This window comes from Macaca mulatta, chromosome 13 (assembly GCF_049350105.2).
Source record: "Macaca mulatta isolate MMU2019108-1 chromosome 13, T2T-MMU8v2.0, whole genome shotgun sequence".
NCBI lineage: Eukaryota > Metazoa > Chordata > Mammalia > Primates > Cercopithecidae > Macaca > Macaca mulatta.
In genome coordinates, this window is record NC_133418.1 from 57,156,055 (window position 1) to 57,175,397 (window position 19,343).

Consider the following 19,343-nt stretch of genomic DNA (forward strand, 5'->3'; position numbering starts at 1 on the left):
TGCGCTTATTATCATCTTCCATTTTTATTTATTTGCTTATTTATTTGCTGTCTGTCTTCCTGGGGTTGATAGCCTCTAAAACAGCCTCAATGTTCTCTGTCTTCTGGTATTTCTTATCTTGAATGTGGGCTGAATCTAGTGACTTCTTTCTAATGAGTAGAATTCAGGAAAAGTGATGGGATTAGGTTACAAAAAGAGTGTGACTTGCATCTTGCCTTCTCTTGCCCTCTCTCACTCTGTCTCTGGGGTCCTTGCTCTAGGGGCTGCAAACTGTTATGTTGTGAGTAACCTATGGGGAGGCTCTTGTGGCAAGGAACTGAGGCCTCTGGCCAACAGCCAGCAAGGACCTGAGGCCTGTAAACACCTGAGGCTGTGTGAGTGACTTTGGAAAAAGGTCCCCTCCCAGCTGGCTTAGAGATGACCATAGCTCCAGCTCATACCTTGTAACGTTATGACCCTGAGTCAGAGGCCCCCAACTGAGCCACACCCGGATTCCTGACCCACAGAAACTGTAGAGCAGTAAATGTTTCTCATTTTAAGTCACTAAGTTTGGGGGTGCTTTGTTATGCCATAATAGATAACATACTGCTCCGCTGGAATGAAAGCTCAATGTGAGTAGAGACTTCCTCTGTCTTGTTTCGCACTCTCTCCTAAACAAATAGTATAATGCCTGGCACACAAAAGGCACCCAATATATTTTTAGTTTAAATTAGTCAATTAATACTGGGATAGGAAGGGAGAACACTGGGTTTTTCAAAATATGTTGAATCGGGGCTTGAGACAACATTGATATTTAAAGTTGAGGCTAGTCTTTTTTTGTTTGTTTTTTTTTGTTGTTGTTGTTTTGAGATGGAGTCTCGCTCCGTCGCCCAAGCTGGAGTGCTAGCGTATGATCTTGATCTCGGCTCACTGCAAGCTCCAAGGCTATTCTTACAGTTGACTCCAGAAGTCTCAGGAGTACTCATGTAACAAACATTCTGGTAATACCAGGCTCATAATACTAATCTCTTCAGCACGATTATTGATGATGGTCTCTGTTGCTGAGCAAACTTCCACTGACAAGCCCAACCTGAGGGTGGGGCCAAATGTTACCCAGTTGCTGTGTGCATTTGGAAGAATGACTCAAACCTCCCACACTTCCCTCATCTGTAAAGACCTCAATGGGGTGTGGGTAATACAGAGAATAAAATATGTAATGGGCTAAGGTTTGCTCGCAATAAATGGTGGTCTCCCCTCCCTCAGGGAGCTTGTTATCTAAATGAGGAGACAAGATCTGTGCATAAGGAAGATGACTCACAACACTCCACATGAAGCATAATGTGATGTTAAATACCAGCTGTTTTCCAGGCAGGAGTTACAATAGAATAATTAATTATTTTATGGTTCTTATTTTCTGTAGGGTGTTGGGTGCACATTTGTCACCTGGGAATACTACCAGCAAGCCCCATATTTTTTCTGCAGTAAATGCTGGAAAGGAAAAAGAAATGCTGAAAATGATGAAGTAATTCCAATTCTGCTGATAGAGACCTGGAAATGCACTAGGGAAAAATGACAAGAGTGTAACACATTTATTCCTACTGCTGATTACGTCATAATGATTATTTTATGCTGTTTGAAGAAGACTCACTGTTCTGAAGAACTAGCATCCATTTCCAGGAAAGACAGAGCTGGGATTCTCAATCCATACTCCATGGGATGAACCACATTGAAAATAATGATTTCCTTCTAATAGCTTACTCTACATTATCTACAGAATTCCTTGGGATTCTACAGAAACCTAATAATATAGTAGTAATAATAATAACAGAGGTTTGTTTTTGCTATGTGTTATCTAATATTCAGATTGTGAGCAGCTGTTTTGGAAGGCAAGAAGAGTGAATGGATGTGAAGTCATCTTAGAAATGTCCAGGTTTCCAAAAGAAATTTCACTTTTAAAAGAAAATAGCCTAATGTGAACCACATTAGAATCAGCACATCTAATCCTACGGAGAAAAAGTGACCATGGCTGTCTACACATATAGGCAGGTCATTCAAGCTCATTCAAAAATTCCACTTTCACTGGTGGTCTGTCTGTGTCCACATGGTGACAAATGGCCCCGGCAGGGTTTTCGAGGTGTTGGCGCCACCAGTGAGTGCCAGATGGAATGTGGTGAAAGTTCTGATTTGTACCTTTCAGACCAAAGGTACTTTCCAGAATGGACGGGTCCTTCTGGCTGCCTTTTGTAAGTGCAGCCACAGGTATTCTGTTGAAGCCTGTGGGTGAGAAAGACATAAACAGGTGCTATAAATTTGTCAGACCAGGAAGCCACAGGCCGTTTAGTAAATGGTAAACCCAATGGCCCAAAAGAACAAAGGGGTCTCTTTTCATCAGAATGATCAGGCTCATTCAACAAATATTTATTGAGTACCCACTCTCTGCCAGATGGAAGAGCCACTGACAAGCCCTCTTATTTAAAGAGTGCCTGAAGTGAGGAAGCAAACCCCCAAATCATCTGGGATGGTATGAACTGAACTCTGGACCGCAACATGCTGGAAAGGAGGAGCTGGGGTCCCAAGGGCAGGCCAAGCATCCTAAACCTGTGACACTCACCCTGCCCGCACTCTCAGAGCTGCAGCTTTCATGGGGGTGAGTTTTCTGCCTTGATTTACTCAGGCCAAAATGATTTACCTTTCATTTTCTGGAGAAAATACAGCTTTTTCTGTAGTATTTCACAAGCCAGACCATTCTCTCAGGGAAGTGAAACAGCATTGCTTCTCAACTGAAATCTGAATTTCATCTTCCAAAGTTTATATCTTTGAGTCGTAATGATTGAGTCATAAAGACCAAAAAGGATGTTGAAAGCTAATTTATTTACCACACTATGGCTTAGACTATTCTAGAAATATGAAAATATCTCCTATTAAAGCAGACTTTCTGAGGAGAAACCATTGCTTTTTCAACTAACGTTTTACCATGTTTTATTGCCTTCATAGTTAACTATTTTTTTTTAAAATCATATCTAACGTAAGTCTCTCAAGCAGCATTTATATCTCTTTTACAATACTTCACCCCTGGACAGTTGAATAGTAGTTGATCAAGTCTCATATAACAGTAATTAAATTGTCACCTTGGTGTTTTTCAGACCCAATTCTTGCTAATTCTTTGTAGGTGACATGAATGCTTGTAAATGAGCTTGCTGAATGGGAGACCAAGAACAATGATGATATTGAGCTGTTACTACGTGCCAGACATTTAACCCTTTCATCCAGATTATCTCAGTCATTCCTTACAAAAAGGCTTTTGAGGTAAGTTCAATCATTTCCTCCATTTTATAAGTGGGAAAACTGAGACTTTACGAGAGGTCAATATTTACACTATACCCCCACTGGGAAGGGGTGCAGCTGAGATGTATTTCCAGTTAATTACACAGATGAGACTGCCTGCTTTTTCTATGAATATTTCCAACTATTAGATTGAGTAAGGGTTAATTAATCAACGTATTACTTTAAAAATCAACTTGTTCATGTTCTAATGCCCGTTTGTCACTCAAGTGTTTGCAAAATCGGGGATACTTTTTTTCTAGACTCTCACTCCTTTTCCAGATATAAGCTCTTAAAAGCCTTTGTTTAATCTTTGATATAATAGCTGGTGAGATATCTAATACCTTTGCTATTTTCTTTGAGGATATAAGTCTTGATATTTATCTGTTTAAGCCAGTAGCTCTCAACCTTGGCTGTGCATTAGAATCCCTTACAGTAGCTTTTAAAGATCCTGATGCTGGACCACACCCAAGGCCAATTAAATTAGAATTGCTGAGGGTGATACCCGGGTGATTACAATGAGCATCCAAGGTTGAAACCACTGATGTAAACAACTCTGCCCTGGACTTTCCTGTATCTCCATTTCACCTGGACTGCTGTGGCTTTCACTTATCTAGTTAGAACTATGATTTGGCCAATTCATCGCTCATTCCCAAAGGGGATCTCATTACCAGTCTCTAATACAGAGGCTGAAAAAGCTAAATATTCTGTCTTCCAGATGTCCTTGCAACTGGAGGTGCCATATGATACAGTTCTGCCCAAAGACAAGAAAGTGAATGTCTGTTGAGGGCTTCCAAAAAGCCCATACATACAGGTGTCACCAACAACAGGTAAGTCAATTCAGGTGGTTGGATTTTTCACTTTTCGTCTGAATGTTTACCTGCATCTGAATGTCTCCATACACATAGACTGAGCATGTGACTTGAGTCAAAGTTAATTTGAGTAAGAAACCAAGGGGGAATTTTATCTCTTTTTATTGATGCCTTGGTCTCTTTCCATTTTTTCATAGAGACCCAGGAGTCCATGTCAAAAGTGTCCTAAAGAGGAGGTAAAGTCTAAGAAATTTGAGAACCCTAAGATTTTCTTTGAAATTCTGTGGAGATGATGCTAAGAGGATCAATTATAAAATGCTTATTGGATGTAATTTCCATGTTAGATGGGTGAGATTTCCAGGGAGAAGCCTAAGGGATTGTAGGTAATATAAAGCCTCAAGGTAGAAAACACTGACTCTGAGCCTGTGTATTCATAATGTGTGTGTGCCTGTGTATATGTAATCCGTTTGCTGATCTTTGTTCAACTTTTTATTAAACTATAATGTATGTGCAGAAAAATGCACATATTATAACATAGAATTGAAAGAATGTTCACAAATGACCATATCTTTGAACCCAATACCCAGGTCACAAAACAGAACATTACCAGAACCCTAAACACCCTGGTTCTCCCTTCTAATAACTACCTTTTTAACCAGCAATATCCACCAGGCTGCCATTCTTTCCTTTTTAAAAAACAGACCAATGAGTGGAAACGCAAGGTCACCCTTTCGCCTGTTTTCACTTGCTCTCGATTGACATGGGGAAGTAAAACCTGTACTATGGCACACTTAATTATGGGAAAATGAAAAGAAAGAAATAAAAACCAGACCAACAAAGCAAAGATTTAAGTTGGCATCGCTTTCCATATAATTGTGATGCCGGCAGACACTCAATAAACATATCAGCATTGTTAAAATGATTTATCAGCCAAATAGTTGAATGTAAAATATTATCAATACAGGTGTCATCATTGATCTTTCTTGGGTCTCACTGCTGAAGAATGGGGCTGTAAGATGATTTCAACAAACAATCCTTGACAGGAAACCAAAGGCAACAAGGCACAGGGACAGACAGCTGACAAATGCAGTATGGGGCCATTAAAGCATGTGATGAATTTGCCAGGAAAGTATATATTTGTGCAAGAGGTGAGCTCATATCTCCCATAAATTTGTCAGCCGTGACACAGTGTTCTCTGGCTTGGCATGAGTAATGCCTTGCTATTTGCTGCCTTTGTCTGGCAAAAGCTCTATCAGTCACTCCAGGGTTATTTACAAAGAAACGTGTCTATCAGTTACAAGGACATGACTTTGCTGCTAAAAGATAACAAAAGAGGAAATCAGGCAGTGGCCTCTCAGCGAGGGATGCGTCTTTTCCAGACAAGCTCTGGACTGGAATGAATCAGATGGACGGCAATTGGCCGGGCTGGCCCAGTGCCTGGCATGACCAGCCTTAGTGCATTTATCCACACTGATTAGATTAGAAATTATTAATAGGGGGCTACGGAGTAGAGCAAAAGGTCATTTAGAGTTTAATTCTGTTCTCAGATAACTTCATTTCGGCTGATGGGATTGTTATTGTAGGGGTTTTATATGTTTATAGGAAACAATATACTCAATAATGAAGTCCTGCCTCCTTCTGCAAGGTCAGGAAAGCTATTGTGTGGCTAGATTGAAGTCTTCACAATTGTGTTAATTAAGTAACAGTGATTGGACTTGGTCTTCTCTTGAAATGCATTTAAGAGCCTAAAAGCTGCTGAGAATGTATTCTTTCAATATAAATATATAGTAAAGCAAGTGAGACCAGAAAGCAGCCGACGATTGAGTAAACAGAAGAGCTGACATGAAGCTTTTACTTAAGGAAGACAGGAGCCTGGTTGGCAGATGTAACTTCTTGCCACATAAATACAAATGTCTTGTCAGTTTATGATTAAACATAACAGGTCCCTTTTTCTTACTCAATTCCTGATGAATCTGAAAGATAAAGCTGTAGAATGTATCATTGATGGCACATTATGTCTCGTCAGTTACTTTGTTCCCTCGCAGGCCTGCCTATATGAGGCAGATGATCAGAGTATGGTAAGAGGCATGTCCTTCTCAGATTAAAGGGCCATAGCCTTGGTCTTGGCTTATAGTCCAGGGTCATTCTGGAGAGGGAACTCAGCTTTGTCCCCTCCTCTAGAGGGCTTATAACTCAGATATTAACTTTTGCTGAAGATGGTTGCAATTTTGTTTGTTTTGAGATACCAGATCTCTTCTAAATAGCTAAAAAAGAATTTAGTTGACTCTAAGTGAAAAGTGGGTTCATGGAAAGCACTTTGTTGCCACGTGTTTCTTAAAGACCACAGAAGACTTTTGGGCTCCATTTAAGCAAGTCCCCTTCCATTTGGCTCCAGATGCAGTGATACCCCATGAAGGGGAAGTTTAAAGTGAAACTTGGCAACTGGTGATTGAGTCTTATCTTTCCAGCCCTCCTCCAACACCCCCACCCACACATACAAGAGAACCACCATCCAAAGACAGAATTTAGGAGAGTTGTTGAATGGAAATGATAGGTTCATTGATATAAGTTTTATAAAATACCTCTAAGGCAGAGATTCTCAAATGGAAGTGATTTTGTTCCCCAAAGGACATTTGACAATGTCTGGAGACATTTGGGGCTGTAACAACTAGGGGTGGATGGTTGCTACTGGCATCTAGTGGGTAGAGCCAGGGATGCTGCTAAATATTCTGCAATGCCTGCCCCACACATAGAACAAAGAGTCATCCAGGCCAAAATGTCAGTAGTGTGAAGGTTGAGGAACCCTGCTCTCAAGAACCTTTGAATCTATGAAGAATGAGGAGTTGGGAGAGGTTACTCTCTCTAGGGAATGGGTTACCATACAGAATTTCTACTTAGAAAAAAAATCTGTAATTATGACATTATAAATAATCATACTAGAATTTGGAAAAATTTCTTATAAAATGTGCTCGGCCAGGTGTGGTGGCTCACGCCTGTAATCCCAGCACTTTGGGAGGCCGAGGTGGGCAGATCACGAGGTCAGGAGATCGAAACCATCCTAGCTAACATGGTGAAACCCTGTCTCTACTAAAAATACAAAAAAATTAGCCAAGTGTGGTGTTGGGTGCCTGTAGTCTCAGCTACTCGGGAGGCTGAGGCAGGAGAAAGGCGTGAACCTGGGAGGCAGAGCTTGCAGTGAGCCGAGATGGTGCCACTGCACTCCAGCCTGGGTGAAAGAGTGAGACTGCATCTCAAAAAAAATAATAATTAATTAATTAATTAATTAAAATGTCCTTATTTCAATGAAAAATTGGGAGATAGAAAAATACTGCTTTTTTGTTGTTGCTGTTGTGCCACATGATTTTAGAGTTATTTGCTACATGTGCTGCATGATTTTAGAGTTATCATGGTGTGATGAAATGTCAAGACTCAAAAGCTTTGTATGAATATGCATGAGGTGGCATGATGTACTGGAAGGAAGACTAAACTGAGATCCCATATATCTAAATGCAACCTTGCCATCAATGAAACATGAGCCTGGTCAAGTTTTTTAACCCATGTAGGCCTCAATTACTGTTTCTGGCCAGACACCAAGACTGAGAAGCTTGACATCATTACTTGGCTATTCCTACCTCAACCACAGTCATAGCCAGGACAAGGATTTCTCCTTATTTCTGAACCTACAGTCATCCCTTCCTTTATATTACCAGTGGCCTGACTTTAGTTTGAGTCTTTGTTGCTTCACATCTGGACTGTTGCAGTGGTTTCCTAGCCGATGGTTTACCCTTGGACATATGCAATGAAATGCTGCCATTTTGTCTGTTTAAACCGTTGCTTTTTTCATGTCACTCCTTTCAATTTCTTCAATGGCTTCCCATTGCCTCTAACGGTTACTCTTGGTGTGACACCCCCATCCCTCCCTGATAAGCCTAAGAATACTTTTCTATCCTTGTCCCAGGTGTTTTCCCTACTTGTATCGTTGCTGTCTCCATCACATTAATGCGCTTACTACCTTCTCCATAATGGCATATCCTAGATTGAAAGTCTTGTTGCTCAGCATTTGTTCAGAAACACCCTCCTTCCTGGAACGTTCCCTCTCTATTGTTCTCTCTCATTCTTCTTTCAAATCTAAAATCCAGAGCATCTCAAAAAAGCTTAATGAGATTTCCAGTGATATCGCTGTCCTCTGAGTTCCTATGTACTTATGATTGTCTGAGCGGTGTGCATAGTACTTACTATATTTTACTTTGTATAAAATTTTTCTTCTCCCTTCATTTACATCTTTCATCCCTTCTCAACTAAGAGAAAAGAGTCCACCACACTGAGTAGGCTTTACATGAGCTAATACGGGGTTCAATGGGAAAGGTAAAGAAATGTTTTATACCATCTTCTGGGTTTCGTGCACCTTCATGATTGGCTAAAACTAAGACATTTTGGGAGAGAATCATAGCGATGTATTCACACACATAAATTAAAATGTAAAGTCTTTCAATAGGCTCTAAGCCTCATCATGATAGTCATGATGCCCAAGACACCTTGTGTCCTCTTGGCTTTGATGTAGAAGGTGTCCAAAGAAGGCTTAGGTGAATGATTTTATTTTGCACATGACTTTCTATGTCAAAATTATCAGTGAAAAATAATAGTATCCAGGGTTGGGGGACTTTCAGTTACTACAGAAAGCACTTTGCATTTAAAAAAATATTTTACTAGCATTCATTTTTTTTTTTAATTTTTGAGAGAAACATCTCTGTTTAAATGTGTCTCTTTGTAATCCAAAAGTGAAAATTTTTTTCTGAAGGTCTCAGTTGACTCTTGTAACTTGATTCCAAAGACAATGGATTCCACTAGACTCCTAAACTTAAAATGGTCAAATTTTGACATGGAGTTGGAGAAAGTGATCCATATTGCTTACTGTTTTGGGAGGGTGCTTTCTGTTTTTTGTTTGTTTTTCTTTAGAAAGCTGTCTGGGATATAGATATAATGTGTGATTTTATGCCACATGAGCATCAAAGTGTTCTTTTCATCTTTCCTTTTGACTTAAGCATACTCATGGTTAATGTATGCCAATAGATTTTAAAGATGCAGCCATCTGTCTTGCCTTACCTGTAAAAGTTTGCTTGTTCTTACCTCTTTTGTAGGTCCCCAAAGTTTTATACATCCTTTATGTATAAAAAGGATGGCATGGCTGTCTATATACTGCAATATTCATGTCAGGATTTCCAAGTCTTGGCTACGACATTGTTTTATTTTATTTTTTTAAACTGGAGTCACCAACATGATTGCCATAGTTAGACACACTTCTTTATTATTACCTGACTTGTTTTGTTTTTAATCTATTCATTTGCTAATGTTGTTCCCTTCGACTAGACTGCTTCCCTGTTAAAAGGACAATATAGCTAAATGCAATGTTTCTTAAACTGTGGCCCCTGGACCAGCAGCATTGGCGTCATATAAGGACTTGTTAGAAAGACAAACTCCCAGGTCTTATTTATTGAATTAAAAACTCTAGGGCTGGATTTTAACAAGCCCTCCAGAGCTTCTGATGGAAGAATAAGACTGAGAACCACTGGCTTTTATTGTTCACACTGTGGCCTCTAGGGCAGGCTGCTTGAATTCAGATATTTAACCTACAAGTCACTTAACTTTCCTGTGCTTCAGTTTCCTTCACCTATGAATGGAATAATAATAGTACTATCCATGTAGAGTTTTGGTGAGATTAGATTGAGATAATACATTTTAAAAATATAGTAAGTCCTGGCACCTGGGGAGCACTTCATAAACTTTAGCTGTTGTTTTCAAATTTTTCCCATTCTCTAGGCTTAGAGCACTTCTTCCTCTTGATCATCTTTCCAGTTCTTGCTGGGCTGACCCCTTCCCCTCTCTTGAACATCGCTGACACCTCTCTTCACCTCTTCTGATGTTGTCAAAGCAGGGAGAAGGGTACATATATTTTCTGCAGTCAAATACTGAGCTTTCCCCTCATTAACTTACTTTTTTTTCTTGAAAACCTATACTTAATGAGGAACAAACAAAGAGGCAGAATACAATGCACTTAATTTTTTTCTTAGGTCTGGTTTCTATTTAAAATTTAATCTAATTTTTAAAGTCTAACTGATTTTTTTTTTCTAGGCCTTGGGAATATGAACCCGTACTTGTTTAGTCCTTGGGAATATGAGTCTGTACAAGCATAATTGATATAAGGATGGATGGTGGGGGGGAGGTAGTGTTTTCTGCCTGTCTTCAATGATGAATCCTTCTTGTTTGTTCTAGATGCTTCTGGACTTGTTATCCTGTGTCATTTCTACCTGGTGCCAGTTTTTGACAAATGATAGTAGCAAGGTGTGGTATGCTACCTTAGGTTCCTATTTTCCCTGAGTGCTTGGATGTAATAATTTTAGAGACAGCCAAATGGCTCATGAGTCTTGCCCTCAGGAGCTCAGCACAGAGGGGATCCTCACTAGCCTATCAGATGCCTCCTTGGAAAATGGTGGAAGTGTAAGAGAGCAAGATGAATGGACATTTGTGTATCACATTCTTTGAGAATTGAATAGAGGATTTATGGTGTTCCCTGACTTGACACACTTCACACTTGTCATGTTGGCACATTGCATTATACTCTGCTGCCCATGGGGCTTTTGATGATGTTTCAGAAACAGGTAATAGATGTTTCTGTGCTGTATCCATGCATTTGCAGGGAAAGATCCAATATTAAAAACAAAGGTACAGTAGAATCCATCGCTATCAACCAAACACAAAAGCCTACCTCTGTTTTCTGCTGTCTCGTTAGTCTCAATTCCTTACCTAGACATATATAGCCCTTCTCCAACTAGATATGGTACCCCTGAAATAACAGCATAGCCCATAATCAGTGCTGTTGCTTTATGCACAGTTTAACGTTGATTTGGGAGTGTCGCAATTGGTGACTACTGTTCTGGCAGCACAGTGCAGTAGAAAGAACACTGGATTAAGTATCGTGATGTTAACCCTGGCTTGGCTGGGGACCTCCTGCGTGTGAACTTGGATGAATCTCCTGCGGCCGTGGCCTAGTTGCACAGAAATTCCTGACCAGTCTCCCTCCCAGGAGGAAGACACGAGAACTCGTTTTGAAAAGTATACTTTTCATACTTTTTTGATTTGCTAAGTATGGAAGTGAGGGAAAACCACCTATTTGACTATTCATGAGGCAGTTGGAATACAAATGTATTTGTCCTCAATTTTACAGAAAGAGAAACAGGGCCTTAAAAAGGGTGAGGAACACTGTAAGTGATGGACAAAGAAGGCCTGGACTTCTGTCTTCTGCTTACTAGTTGAGGTTCCCTGAAATTTCTACATCTACCTTAAACCCACACCCCATACTCAAAGGGCCACCGCAGGCCTGAGCAGTAAGGAATCAGCAACAGCTATGCTGTGCTCAGGGTAAGAGGCCTTTTGTTCATCTTTTTGGTGAAATTCTGCAGCAATCCTTGAAAAAGAAGGCTCCAATAATGGCTGTTACTAAATTTTCCAATAGCCAGGCAAAAAAGAGGCCACAGATGCAATTACTTTTATGAAAAAAACGTTTTAAATGAAGATTTCTTTTACAATTGTTTATGAACAGAGAGTCTAACTGGTTGCATATAAGTAGTGAACACTGTATGTTTACCACCTTCGTGAAATTAGAACAGTATTTGTAGATCCTTTTCATATGCACCCTGTCTTCACCAATAGAGCATCAGAAAGAGCAGAAGCTTTGATTTTTAATTCTCTGTCATCTTCTCAAATTCCAGAGGTCAATGCTCATTAGAAATAGACTTATCAACTTCAAGTGAAGACAGGTTGAAAACATCTGGAATAAAATAAAGAGAAAATTTCTGAGCCTAATAGTCTCTCATCCCATCTCCCAAGTAAATTAGGATCCCTTTAAGACATTATCTGTCACGATTAACTACATATATTCCCCAACTTCAATATTTCTGCTGCTATTTAGGGCTTTTGTAGGGCTGCTTAAGGTTCTTATAAGCCCTAATGTTAAATCCTGTGATGTTGGAGTTGCTGACAGCTCTGCCTCTGTGTCGCGTGCTTTAAGCATTCAGTCTAGCATCTTTTCTTTCCTATTCATGCCACCGGGGTGCTACCAGCTTCCCCAGTGTTCTCCTGAAAAGATCTTGAATCAAGAGGTAAGACCTGAAAAACATGCAAGGGATCATCACAAGAAGCTGTAGGGGTAAAGAGAGGACTGTGAATTGCGGAGTGACCTATATCTAAGTATCAGTCAAGTATGCACTCTAGTTAAGTTATACTGTCCAGTTCATGAGAAGGGTGCATGCTATGTGTAACAGCATAACATGGTTCTATGTATGTAAGTCATAATGATTTAATTTTTGCATTCACACTGACCTTGCTTTTGTATTAATTAGCTATTACTGTGAAACAAATTATGCCAAAATTTAGCAGCTTAAAATGATACACGTTTACGATCTCACAGTTTCTGTAGTTCAGGAATCCAGGCACAGCTTAGCTGGGTCTTTGGCATCATAGTTTTTTACAAGTTTGCAATCAAGGTTTTAGTCTAGGGGTTGCATTCTCATCTGAAGCCAGGATTGAGAAAGGATGTGCATCCAAAGCCACTCTCATGGTTGATGTTAGGACTCAGTTTCCATACGGGCATTGTACTGAAGGCTTCAGTTCCTTGCCAGCTGTTGACTGCAGGCCACCCTCCATTATTTGCTGTGTGGACCTCTCCAACATGGCAGCTTCCTTCATCCAAATAGGCAAACTCTGAAGACTGCTATAGAATGAATGTTTATGTTTTCCCCAAATGCATGTGGTGAAACCCAATCCCCAATGTGATAGTATTAGGAGGTAAGGCCTTTGGCAGATAATTAGGTTATGAGGGAGGAGCCCTCATGAATGGGATGAATGCCCTTATAAAAGGGACCCCAGTGAGCTGTTTCTTTCTTCTGCTGTGTTAGGACACAGCAAGAAGATGGCTATCTATGAACCTGAGTATGTCTAGCCCTCACCAGACACTGAATCTGCCAGAACCTTGATCTTGGATTTCTAGCCTCCAGAGTTGTGAGAGCTAAATTTCTGTTGTTTGTAAACCACCCAGTCTGTGGTATTCTGTTATAGCGGCCTGAACAGACTAATATAAAGACAATAAGGAAAATTTGTTAGCAAGATGGAAGTCGCAATCTTTTGTAACGTAGTCACAGAAGTGACAGCCTATCACTTTTGCCTTATTGTGTTTATTAGAAGCAAGTCACTAGGTCCAGCCTACCCTCAGGGGGAAGAAATTCCACCAGGGCACAAATACCAGGAGATGGGTATCAGTGGAGACCACCTGAGAAGTCTGCCTACTAAGGCTTTCCATGTCTACCTCCAAACAAGGAAATCTATCATGATTATTGCATGTGCCCCGAGCACTGGGTTTGGGTGACATTAAGCGGAATGAAGGTAATTGTTCAGAAAACCTTCAGCAGGAGAGTCTGCCCTGTGTCTAGTTTCTCTTTTGCTTCAGAAAATACTTATTTGAAATGTTTCTAACTTAATAATACTTTGTGTTACCTGAGGGTCTCTAAAGGCTTTGTAAGCATCAGAACAAAAAAATTATTCTCCACTTTCTGGGAGTTCTTAGATCATTATTTTACTGGTACAGTAACTGGTTCTCCTAGTTCACCATGACGCTTGCTTGTTTATTGTGCTGACGATTTGGACCATCAAAAGTGTGGAGTTAAGATAATCAGGGGAGAGAATATTAGAACCAGAATCAAAGTAGCCTGAAGTTACCTCTTTATGTACCTTGTTTCTTCCATCTGCAAACTGTAAGCTCAAGTGTCTTTTCTCAGGTGGTCACAATGTAGTTTGAGAATAGAGGGATTGTGGATGAAGATGCTCTGAGTTATTTAGAAGAGGTGCACTAAATCAATAGTGGATGGTTATTTGATTAAAATGGCTAATTTTAAAATCTTCATTTTCTCTCAGTTATATTGCTCCTATGTTATGTCAAACACTGGTCATATCTTGCCTTGTTCCCCTCTCCATCTGTTCTGCATGCTGCAGCTGTAATAGTGTTTATGCGATGTTCAACTGACCATATCACTCCCCTACGTAAAACTCTACAATGATATGCAAAGATCATCATACTAGAGTGTCAAGTGAACAAAGCAGAGTTATATAGACATATTGTTTATATATATAAAACATATTTCCCAAAGGAGACTCAAGAAGTTTGTATTAGTGGTTCCCATGTCTAAGGGAAAGAACAGAGGAAGACTCTCTTTTAAACTGTAAACCTTTAATGCTTTCAAATTTTGTGCCATGTGACTACACAACTGAATTAAAAACAAAACAAAACAAAACTCTTCTATGGCCCTGAATACCTTTAGGAGAAATGCAAATTCCTAACCTGGAAGACTCTCACAATAGGATCCTTTGCCCACTTTACATAATTTTCTGCTGCTCACTCTCCTGCAAACCCCTTCCCCATATTCCCCTTAAGGGAAGCCTGCTTTTCTGCTGCCATGTGCTGCTTTCTCTGCAGCAGACCCACTGAGCCAGGCGCAGGCCCCACACATGACACCTTCTTGTCTCTGCACTTAGGCCCTTACTATCCCTTCTTCTTGGCATGACTTTTCACCACTCTTCACCCAGCTAAGTCATCCTCCAGGAAGCTCTTTCTGTATCCCCCACAATACCATGTGCCATTTCTTTGTACAAATTTTCATTGCAGCATATACTGCATTATATTCACAGCAGGTACCAGTCTCAAGCTACAAACTCAGGATGCAAGAAGTATGCATTTTAATTTTTTTCTGCAACTAAGCTTATCTAGCATAACTCTTGTCTTAGGTGAGGTTCCCCACAAACACACTGAGATGAGGATTTGTGTGCAAACAATTTATTAAGGAAGCACTCCAGGAGAAACTGAGGACATTGAGGAGCAGGAGTGTAAGGAGAAGACATCAGGCAAGGGTATAGTTTTAGGCAAAGTCCTCCTGATTTCAGCCTGATCCTGCGGGGAAACATACAGTAAACTCAATTCTGGTTTAGTTTTTGTTGTCTGTCTCCCTTTTCATAAGCTCCAAGAGGGCAGGAATCTTTTTCTACTTGCTCATGGATATAATCTAAGCAATTACAACAGTGCCTACTAACAGTAATCACTAACTATTATCTTTATTAAGTGAATTAATAAACTGCAACCTTCTCCTTGTTGCGTCTTCCTGGAGAAGCATATTCGTTTGCTTGCCCTAACCAATTATGGGCATCTACTATATTTTTGGCTCTAGGCTCTGAGACTAGAATAATGAATGAAACAGTTAGTATCCCTACCCTCACGTAGCTTGTAATGGGGAATATGGGAAGCATTTGGCTTCTCATTGCAACACAGTGGATGCAGAGAAAATCTGCAAGAACATTGCCGCCATTCTGCATAGATACCTTTGCATCCTTCTCTACTGAATCCACCCTAACCTGGGTGCAAAGTTTACGAGAGGTCTACCACCTCCCCGGGCTTTTCTTTGGTGATCTCATTCAACCTCATGCTTTAAAATACCAGCTACATGATGATGATGCCAAATTAATTTCTCCTGCTCAGAATTCTCTCCTAAATGCCAATTGTCCAGGAAATAAGGTGCAGTTCCTTTGCCCTTAGATCTTTCCAAAGTGTCTCTCACAGGAACTTACACCAGCCTCCAATTCTTTTCCTTTTTCTCTTAATCTCCTTCTTCTCCTCGCATATCATTGAGAGGAGTAGTTGTGGGGGCAGGAGGAGGAGGACTGAGCTGGACTTGGCATCATTCTGAATTATTCCAAACCTGTTGTTTATGCTGTACCTTCTAGGCGCTAGGTCCTGCTGACTCCGGATTTGGTCTTCAAAAAGCGTCTTTTCTGCTTTTCTGCTTTAACAATCCTAATGTCTAATTTAGGGAGGAAGGGGGCCATGAAGTAAAAAGGAAATGACAGAGAATGAAGAGAAAATCAGCTATTATATCTAAACATTATCCCACATTATATTGAAATTAGCTGTTTAAGAGTCTCTTTCTATTACATTTAAGCACTTTGGTAGCAGGAGCTATGCCTGTTCATCTTTGTAACGTTCGTAGTTGGTACAATTATTATTCACCATAAATGCACTGGTTGGACTGAATGAAAGATACTCGAAAACTCTGCAACTTTATACCCTTTTTTCTAGGAAAAAAAAAAAAAAGCAGTATATGGTCTTAGTTAAGAGCATGGACCCTAACTGCAGTCTACATGGGTTAAAATTCTGGTTATCTCCCTTATTAGCAGTTTGACCTTGACCAAATTACTTACTCTCTTCCTGCCCCACTTTCCTTATGTACAAAACAAGAACATGGATGTTATTTCTTCTGTAATATTGTTATTGTAAAGTTAAATAGGTTAATACTTGTAAAATGCTTAGGCCAGCTTTGGTACAGACTGTATGTAAGTGTTAGCTGTAAGAAAAAGCATATTCCTGCTTCTTAAAACTCCCCTGTCTTTGTCAACCTGGTTAAGTCTGCTTTCCTGTCTTCTTCAAGTCTCCTTTGGAAAGATTTTTATGCTCTCTCCCCCAGAAAGTGTCCCTTTCCTCAGGTTGAGTATCGTTCATTTATGTTCCTTCTCTTAGCCATGTGTTCTCCTACCTTTTATAAAACACATCTGGCCGGCCAGAGTGGCTCACACCTCTAATCCCAGCACTTTGGGAGGCCAAGGTAGGTGGATCACCTGAGGTCAGGAGTTGGAGACCAGCCTGGCCAACATGGCAAAATCCCATCTCTACTAAAAATACAAAGAAACTAGCCAGGAGTGGTAGCAGGTGCCTGTAATCCCAGCTACTCAGGGGGCTAAGGCAGGAGAATCTCTTGAACCCAGGAGGCAGAGGTTGCAGTGAGCCGAGATCACGCCACTGCACTCCAACCTTGGCAACAGAACAAGACTCCGTCTCAAAAATAAATAAATACAAATAAAATAAAACACATTCTATTGTATTCTGAAGGGGATAGCGCTACATTTCCTTAGGACCGGCCTATAATCTCTTACTTATCTTTATATCCTCAGAACTTATCACCGTACGTGGCACAAAATAGATAACAAAGAAATACCAAATCTCCTTCTACTTCATTCCTGCCAAGTTTAACTCAATATGCAGGGACAAATCTGTACCATAGTGAGTAAAGATTCATCTGCTGTAGTTACTACTCTCAAAACTAGCTTGAAGGCACGGCCTCACTTGCACCCAATGCCTACATTTTCCATACCTGGGATCAGTCTTGCCCACAATAAATGGGATTCGTAGTCACTTCAATAAGCTCAGAGAATGTGGCTCAGTGGGGCAGAATGCCTTTGAAGGAGATACGTGTGCTATTGCCCTCTTTGAACTATATTATAGAATGATTCATCTTCCATGAGCCACATAACCTCCAATCAGGGCTCCCATCCACCCTCATCTTTCATTCCTTCTTCAGTTGCCCATTTTTTTTCTCCCCTCTTCCTGTTTCATCTGTCTCACCTCTTGTGATGCCTGTGCAGGCACACAGACACGCACACACACCTTTGATCCTGCTGACATCAATGGCACTAAGGAAAGAAGTTCAATATGTCCACTGGCGTCAAAACATAGTAATAACAATCCTTCAAAATGACAATCACAGGCAGCCTAGGGGCATTCAGGGGCTCTTTTGCTTTGTGCTTGCTGGCGTCTTTAGTGTTTTTATTTTGGTGTTTAAAAGCACAGGTAACTGTAGTTTGCTCTACCTGAGAGGTGCTAGTGTGCTGGCATTCAACACACAGACAGTTATGGCCCTCCTGTGGTGAGGAAAAGGCAGAGTAGGGGGTTGTTTCGTGCCCCATCTCAGATTCCAGCAGAGCAGGATCTCCTGTTTGCAACCAGTTACTCAGCTGCATTCATGTTTGTTATTGTGTTGACAAGGAAAAAGGTACCATTTCTGGCAGCACCTCTTAGCTTCCTGAGCCGCCTCAGGCACTTAGACAATGCAGGAGGCACACACTGACTTGGTTGCTACCTGACACCTCTTCTGCTTATCTAAGCCCAAAGTACCCACTGGGGGTCCAAAAAGCAACATCCTAACTAGGCAGCTGTTCACCAGATCTCCCTCTACCTTCCTGTAGCTCCTGCTACTCCCTTCCTGCCCAGTACAATCCAACATCCAGGGACAATGAAACGGACTTCCCTTCTGACTCCTAAGACAAGCCATGTCCACTTTCCCAAGTAGAGAATCAAAGTAGACGCTGTTGATGCTCTTTTGTGTTTATTTTTTCTGATTTTCTCTTCTTTGTCAGCAGGAGCAAGGAAAACCTCAAACCTCAAAACTGAATACCACTTTGAGCCACACCAAGCTGGAATTTTCTAACTCTGATTCAAAATTTAATGTTCTGTTGATGGCAGACATCTAAATTGTTGTATGATTCCTTTAACCAGCCACCTCACCTACCAACCAAAAAGCTTCATTTTCTAATGAAGCTTTTCTTAGGGATCCACCAACTGTGTTAAATCAACATTCAATAATTTATAAATTAATGAAACATATACAGATTAGCTGTTCTTCTGAAAACACACTGGAGGTACAACACTGACAAAAATGGTCTTGATTTAGTGTTGTTAAGGGCACTTGAAACACAGATTATCATATCTAAAGATGGGACATTTCTAGATGCACTGCCATATAACTGGCACAATGGTGTTAAATGCCATTATTTCCTCTTGTTCTTTTGATGGAATGTGGGAATGATACTAGTTTCTATGTATTTTCATCATGTTTCCAAAGACGAGCATTTGACCATCTTCTTTTATAGTAACCAGAGAGAAGAAAAAGGAAAAAAGTAAGAACAAGAGTTTAGAAGTTGTAAAATTCAGCATCTGTATACTTTAGAATTTTTTTAAAATTTTGTATGAAAACATACTAATATGGTTTGGCTATGTCCCCACCCAAATCTCATCTTGAATTGTAGCTCCCAAAATTCCCAGGTGTCATGGAAGGGACCTGGTGGGAGGTAATTGAATCATGGGGGTGGGTTTTTCCCATGCTGTTCTCATGGTAGTGAATAAGTTTCCCAAGATCTAATGGTTTTACAAAGGGGAGAGCCCCTGCACATGCTCTCTTGCCAGCTGAAATGTAAGATGTGACTTTGCTTCTCCTTTACCTTCCACCATCATTGTGAAGCCTCCGCAGCCGTGTGGAACTGTGAGTCCCTTAAACCTTTTTCCCTTATAAATTACCCAGTATTGGG

The 19,343-nt window shown here is 40.5% G+C and overlaps 1 long non-coding RNA gene across 4 annotated transcripts in view; it reads left to right on the plus strand.

Moving 5' to 3' along the window:
* Positions 1 to 1,397: 1,397 nt before the first annotated feature.
* LOC144333597 (uncharacterized) overlaps positions 1,398 to 19,343 on the plus strand; it is an 87,885-nt gene continuing 69,939 nt past the window's right edge. For 2 of the 4 annotated variants that reach the window (XR_013402438.1, XR_013402441.1), the window contains exons 1-3: positions 1,398 to 2,626; positions 3,149 to 3,285; positions 4,019 to 4,130. This is a non-coding gene — a long non-coding RNA (uncharacterized LOC144333597). Of the gene's footprint in view, positions 2,627 to 3,148; positions 3,286 to 4,018; positions 4,131 to 10,382; positions 10,518 to 18,395; positions 18,535 to 19,343 lie in introns of those variants that run through there. The other 2 variants (XR_013402439.1, XR_013402440.1) reach the window with 2 other exon arrangements.